At 46.2% G+C, this 7,216-nt stretch overlaps 1 pseudogene; it reads left to right on the top strand.

Annotated features, from left to right (window-relative positions):
- Nucleotides 1-1,245: 1,245 nt before the first annotated feature.
- Nucleotides 1,246-2,580, top strand: LOC112578498 (annotated as a pseudogene).
- The last annotated feature ends 4,636 nt before the right edge of the window (nt 2,581-7,216 follow it).

Genomic DNA, 7,216 nt, shown 5'->3' with positions numbered 1-7,216 from the left:
ACTATTATTGCTTCATGTTTAGATTACATTGTGGAACAGATAAGATGTTGTAGGGAGATAGTTTTACTGGATGTAAAAAGATTTATTTAAGGCTTGATCATTTTATCAGTTCTTAAAGATCTCAGGAAAAACTGTGGCTTTACTACATCCATCCTTTCATCTGTCCATTTGATTCAGTAAATATTCTCCAAGTCCTCGTTTGGAGGGTAAAATGTGTTGGATGCTGGGGATTCAATGATGAATAAAACTGCCCCCATGAGCTTCCAGTCAAATAGGGAGACGGTTAATAGGCAAATGAAAATAGAAACAACCTAAAGAATAGCTTGTGACAAGTGAAGAAAATAAAATATTCTTATATTAAAGAATATTTCAGCTGGTAAGGGGAAGGGGTACTACTTAGAATGATATCTTAGTTAGGATTTAATTGTGAGGGGTAGGAAACTTTAGAAACAGAACTGAAGATAGGAATTCCTCATGTTCAGGAAGTCAGGGCACGTGGCATCTCCATAATATCAGGGGCCTGGGCTCCTTCTATCTTGTTGCTCTGCTGTGCATGGATTCCTTTCCCAGGATCATCTCATGATCAAAGACAGCTTCCAGGGCTCCACCCATCATATCTGAATTCCAGCGAGCATGAAGGTGAAAGAGACAGAGAAGAGAACACCCCTTTTCCCATTTCTGCTTACTTTTTGTTTGTCGGAACTTAGCCGTGGCTTTACCTAGCCACCTAACCTAGTTTTTATCCAGGTGGCCAGGTATACCAGTTAAGCATCAGAAGTGTTATTGCTATAGAACAGTGGTTCTCAAACTTCAGCATGCATCAGACTCACCTACAAGGCTTGTTGAAATACAGATTTCTGGGCCCCATCCTCAGAGTTTCTCTCTCAGTAAAAGGCCCAAAATCTGCATTTCTAACAAATTCTCATGTGTTGTTGATACTGTTGTTCCGGCACGACACTTTGAGGGCCACTGCCATAGAAGAAGGCAAACAGGGGTCTGGGGGAAGTGGTCTCTGATTTGGAGCATAATTTGAACTTCAATCATTTACATTTTTGTATTTAGACAGATGATGCTTTCTGAGGTTAAGTATTTCATCGTGGATATACCAAATTTGGGTAGCTGTACACAATTTAGTCATTTTATGTAAAGTCAGTAGTTTGGTTATCTACTGCTAGGTAACAAAGTACCCCAAAACACAGTGGCATAAAGCAGTAATTTGCTTATGATTCTGTAGACCTGCCATCTGAGTGGACTCAGTGGAAAAGATACACATTTGCTCTACATGTGTGGGCTGGTTATGGCTCCAGCTGGAGGATGCAGCATGGTCCCACTCACATGTCTGGGTATGGCTGTCAGCTGGGCACCTTGGGGCTCCTTCCTCTGAGACACTTATCTAACAGGACAGCCTGGGCTCCCTTACATGGAGGCGTGGGGCTCCACAAGGGTGCCTGGAACTCACACCTGCTAAATTCTGTGAGTCAAGAAAGTCACAAAGCCAACCCAGGTTCACGGGGAGAGGAAATCGACTCCACTCACTGACGGAAGTATTCTTGCCTGGAGAATTTCATGGACAGAGGAGCCTGGTGGGCTACAGTCCATGGGGGTCCCAAAGAGGTGGACATGACTGAGTGACTAACACTTTCACTTTCACTGATGGAAGGAGTAGCAGAGTCACATTGAAAAAGCATGCAATTGAGGGGATTATTGTGTCTGTCCCTGGCAATAGTCTACTGTAGTGAGAACTGAGAATGTCAATATTAGAGTAGGAATCCCTACCAGTTGTAAATATGGACATAGACTTGTCAATCGTGTTTTATCGCTACCAGGACTAGAGTGTCATATGGATAAAACACTTCCAAAAGTGCACTGGTAGAAAAGAAATACAACGGGGGGTGTGGCCTGGCTGGGGTTTAGCCATACTGTGCAGGGCCATGGAGGAGTATGCTCGGGAACCTTGCCCAGGGCGAATTGTGGATGATTGCGGTGGAGACTTCACTCTGGCGGGCGGGGGAGGAGCGCGGTTTTCCACCATCAACTGCGGTCTGGTGCGGCTTCGGGGCAAGGAAGATCCCTGGAACTCCATCACCAGTGGAGCATAGACCAGGGCTGTGCTGGCTGCCCGCAGTGGCCCATTGGCCATGGTGGGCTCGGCAATGATGGGGGGCCATCCTGTTGGCACTCATCGAGGGTGTTGGCATCCTTCTCACTTGCTATACTGCCCAGCAGTGCCACAATGCACCCCCATTCTTGGAGGACCCTGGCCAGCTGCCCCCTAAGGAGGGTACCCAGGGCCCAAGCTACCCCAGCTATCAGCAGTACCACTGAGGAAGTGACCGCCTATCACCACCACTGTGAGAGCTCCTTCTTGGTCCCCTCCTGGATGATCTACCTCGAAGGGAGGGCTGGCTCCCAGTTGGCCCATGGGACCCTCCAGAGAGGGCCTCTATCTGTTCCCTTATCCCAGGGTGGGGGTGGGGCACCCCAGCTGCCCTGATGGCTGGGTCCCTCTTCTCTCATGGCACTCCAGCCCCCGCTCATATGTGTAACATGCTCTCACCCCAGTCGCTTCGCATGGCACTCTGATGAGTATTTAAAGCCAGTTTTGAAAATGAAAAAAAAAAAAAATACAAGTTTAAATAGGATTTTAGAAAGTTTTTTTTCTTGCTTATTTAAGACACTTTCCCGTATCTTTACTAAAAACAAAGTTCACGTACGAGGAAGAGAAGACAAGTGGGAATTAACATCATAAATATTTTTCTGGTCTGCTTTAGATTTTAATTGAAAGTAAATTGAAAGTGATCTCAACTTTTGAAAATCAGTATTTAAAAAATAATGTTCTCACTCCCATAAAACAAGACCTCATACCCTAAAAAAGGTCAAGTTTATAGCATATTTATATGTGGTACCATTTAGGATGTGGGTAGGTGCTGGAGAAGACTCTTGCAAGTCCCTTGGACTGCAAGGAGATCCAACAAGTCCATCCTAAAGTCCTGGGTGTTCATTGGAAGGACTGATGCTGAGGCTGAAACTCCAATACTTTGGCCATCTCATGCGAAGAGTTGACTCATTGGAAAAGATTCTGATGCTGGGAGGGATTGAGGGCAGGAGGAGAAGGGGACAACAGAGGATGAGATGGCTGGATGGCATCACCGACTCGATGGACATGAGTTTGCATGAACTCCGGGAGTTGGTGATGGACAGGGAGGCCTGGCGTGCTGCGATTCATGTGGTCACAAAGAGTCGAACATGACTGAGCAACTGAACTGAACTGAACTGAAGAGACATTCCTCCCTGTATGAAATATCTACAAGTTCCTGAAATTTTACAAGGAGTGATTCATTATTTGTTCCAAGCATTGGTCATTTTCACTGGATTATTACAGAGCAGATACTTCTGGGAAGGGGAGGATAGGAAGTGGTAGAACTGTCCTATGAATAATTTAGAGGAACACTCTTCTCAGAGAATTCTGAGTCTGGCTGCCTTTGGAGGAAAGGGTTGCCAAAGACAGGAGCCAGGTGAGATGAGGAAAGGCTGAGATGGCATGCACTGGGCTTATGTGATGTGAAAACAACTGACTCCATACCCGCTCTTTAGTTTGGAGAGAACATTTTCTTCCTCTAATATGATATTCATGCACTATTTGTGTTTTTTTCCCAAACACTTCTCCACCAAGAATATTTCTTTACCCTTAAAATAGCTCCTGCCACCTGCTTTGAGATCCTTCTCTTATAATAACTTTTAGCTGTTGTGCTTTTCCTTTGGAATGAAATTATCTCTTTCAGTCCTTCCTTTTCACTCTATTTTCCCAGGTGGGAGAGCTGTCCCTGGCAGTCTGCTGGACCCCTGAAGCTGCCGGTCCACTGGAGGAAAGTCCTGCTGGGGCAGACACAGTGCTGTCTGTTCACCAGGTGCAGAATCCACCACAGGGCAGAGCTGCCTGCAGCCTGTGTTTTCCTTATTTGAACAGCAGGCTTATTTACTTCTTTGATTTTCTTAAGGGTAGTCAGTCTTTCCTTTTAATGTATTCCTATACCCAGTGAAAACTAAATCCAACCCAGAAGCCCTGAGGAGTTACAGTCTAGGGAGCTGCTTTTTGTTTGAGGAGCTAGTATAGTGCGGGCCTGGGATTTTATTATTCCCACAGAAAGCAAGAGCCTGTTCTGTGGTTAGGATAAAAAGCTCTGTGACTAAAGGATTCTTTCTTCCTTTCTTTCTTTTTTGGGGTCACATTTCTCCCACTAGCTTCCAGGTCCTTTTGCGATACTTCTTCCAGCTGAAGTGATCTATCACGTAGCGAGTGAAGGAGAAGTGGGAGCTGTCTGGTTTCCTTCCCCACCCCAGACAGCAGGACTTCTACTCCGGCAATCAGGACCGGCCAACAGCCTGTCGCTTAGGAGGTGGGCGCTGAGAAAAGGAGACTTGACTCAGAAGTATTGCAGCTCTGGAGAAGTCCCCAGATACAGGGCAGTGAGCCAGTGGGTGCAGTCTGCCTCCTGGTGTTCCCTCTCTTGGAAGCCAAGGCTTAGTTTTGCAGCCAAACTAGAGATGGGGTTCCTTCTGTGGTAGTCCTGGGAATCTACTCAATATGGATTTTACAGTTAGCTAGAGCTTGACGTAAACTGGAACTAGAGCTGACCAGGCATTGTGGTCATCTTTTAAGCCTCTGCAAAGGCTTCTCCCCCACCCTACCCCAGCTGGTTGGCAGCATCCAAGGGGATACCCACAGGCCGTTGAAGGCTTCTCAGTGTTGGAGTATCCGATTTTGCCCTCCAAAGTCACTATTTTCTCCCCAACCACTTCATAGAGACATGCACTTTTTTTGGGAAAATATGTGGCAGTTCGACAACTCCAATTAGTAGCATGGTGTCATGACAGTAGCTAAAGAACCATATGATAAAAGCATCGCTAGTTTCGACAGCTTGCACAGGTCCACCTGAAAAACTGGTGAGCCACGGGCAACAAATGGATTGGAGGGAAGTGCTAATTTGCTAACAAGATAGACCTGCAAGGTGTCAACATGTCAAGAACAAAAACATAATCTCTGGTATTCTCTGGGAGAAATCTCTGCTGATGAATCCTCCATCTTCCGGCATCTGTGCATGGGTGCCATCCAATGCCTAGAACTGCCCCAGTTTCTGAGGGGCTGTAGCAGTGTACTATAAAAGCATAACCAGGAGAAGAGAAACCATGCTGAGTGTCTGAATCTGTGGAATATAATGCAGGTAACTGTTGGTATAGGAGATGGAAGAGCGGAGAAGCCAAGCAATGGATGGCAGGATAACTCAGAGACTAGCAACAGCAGGAAGCCCCTGATTCTTCTGAACTGGAACTCAACAGGGAGGAAGTGCTTCTTTACCAAAGTAGAGGAGGCACGAGGGTCATCTGGTGGAAACCACTGTGGGACTATTTGATGGGAGCTGGAGCCACAGAGAAGATGCCAGAGGCACTACCTTACACAGAGAGGGAGGGGTAGTAATACCTCGGGAGGGTCAGTCTGCTAGAATCCAGAGCAGCAGAGGGTGAGGACTGGCCAGGCAGGGAGCCCTGTACAGATGTGGGTGTGTGTAGAAGGGAGTTCATAATCCAGTCTTGCTGCTCATGGACCTTGTGTCTTCAGTGCCAGAGATGACTCCGGGCTGCTGTGAAATCTACCAGTAGAATTACCTCCTGTCATCAGATAGTCTGGTAGAGGGGGTCTCAAGGTTAAGATGTACTGTTTAGTTCTTGCTAGGACTGTGGGTTATTTGAATGTATATGCATTTATTCAAAACTCATTGAACTATAATCTTAGTTTATTGAACTATACCTCAATAATATATAAATATACAAAAAGAGTATTAGGGTCTGAAGTCATACTGTCTGTATTTACTACTAACTAGCTCTTTTGCACTGATTTGTGTCTTTTCCCCTGATTTGTGTCTTTTTCCCACTCCCTCCCCACTCCCCTACCCATCCCGTCTCCTCCAGATTCTTATGTTGTAGCCCGAAAGCCCAATGTGACTATATTTAGAGATAAGGGCCTCTAAGAAGGTAATTAAGGTTTAATGAAGTCATAGGGTGGGGCCCTAACCCATTAGGACTGGTGTCTTCATAAGAGGAGGATAAATCAGAGATCTCTGTCTCTACATGTGTACTGAATTAAAGGCCATGTGAGGACACAGCAGGAAGGCAACCATCTGCAAACCAGGAAAAGAGACTTCACTAGAAACCAACCTTGCCAGCACCTTGATCTTGGACTTTGAAACTCCAGAAGGCTGAAAAATTTCTGTTCTTTACATCACCCGATCTGTGGTATTCTATTATAATAGCCCAAGCTGACCAATATACTAGCACGTGGCTGAGCAAATCAGTATCTTCTATCAACCTTAATTTCTTCTTTTCAAAAATGGAGATGGTAAAACTTCCCCTTCACAAGATATTTGGAAGAATTAAGTGCACTGTGAGTTTAAAGCACTCAGTATGTGCTAAGTATGCATATGTAGTTCTTGCTCCTCATGTCCCTGGATTTCTGCCTCAGCATCCCCACCTGGAGTTCCGGGTCTTGGCCCTCATTAGCTGCTACCTCCCAGCCCTACAGCCTCACACTGGATCTCGCTGGTCCTCCCCTGAGTTCTGTTCCTGGTGTCCTCTTGCCACTGCTCCGGGTCCTGCTGGCTTCAGTCCTGCTGGTCCTGATTTTCTTTCCCCTGTCAGTGCTCCAATTGCTGGCACCATCTCGATCCTGAGAGTGTCATGTCCCTGTTATTTTCTGCGTTGGTCCATCTACCAGCTGGCTTGTGTGGCTGAGCCAGTGTATCCCTTTCCCACGACCCCGTCCGCTCTGGTCCTGGCTCCATCCTATCAGCCCCTGTGCTTAGGTTAACCCAGCACACCTCCCATTTTCTTTAGTGCTTCATTCAGGCTGTTGACATTGACTCTGGAAGCCATGGCTGCTCTAGGTTTTTGTGTTTAGGCAGCGAAGGGGTAAATGGATGAGCTTGCTTTGAAGCTGCATTTGCATGGCAGGCACACTTTTATGTTTGTTTTTAACTTAGATTGTGGGCTTATTGGGTTGGGTTTTAGGAGAAGCAATGGAAATTATATGTTTGGGAGGGTAGGGGGCCATAGTCACAGGCCGACTGGATACAAATTCCTGGCATCAGTTCCTTACTCAGCACTTATTTCTGCTTTTATTTGGGCCTTGGGATTTGTGGTTGTCTGCCTGAGGTTTGTTGGG

Source organism: Bubalus bubalis, chromosome 2 (genome assembly GCF_019923935.1).
Source record: "Bubalus bubalis isolate 160015118507 breed Murrah chromosome 2, NDDB_SH_1, whole genome shotgun sequence".
Lineage (NCBI taxonomy): Eukaryota > Metazoa > Chordata > Mammalia > Artiodactyla > Bovidae > Bubalus > Bubalus bubalis.
The sequence above is the reverse complement of the archived record's forward strand: the minus strand, read 5'-3'. Positions and strand labels throughout refer to the sequence as shown.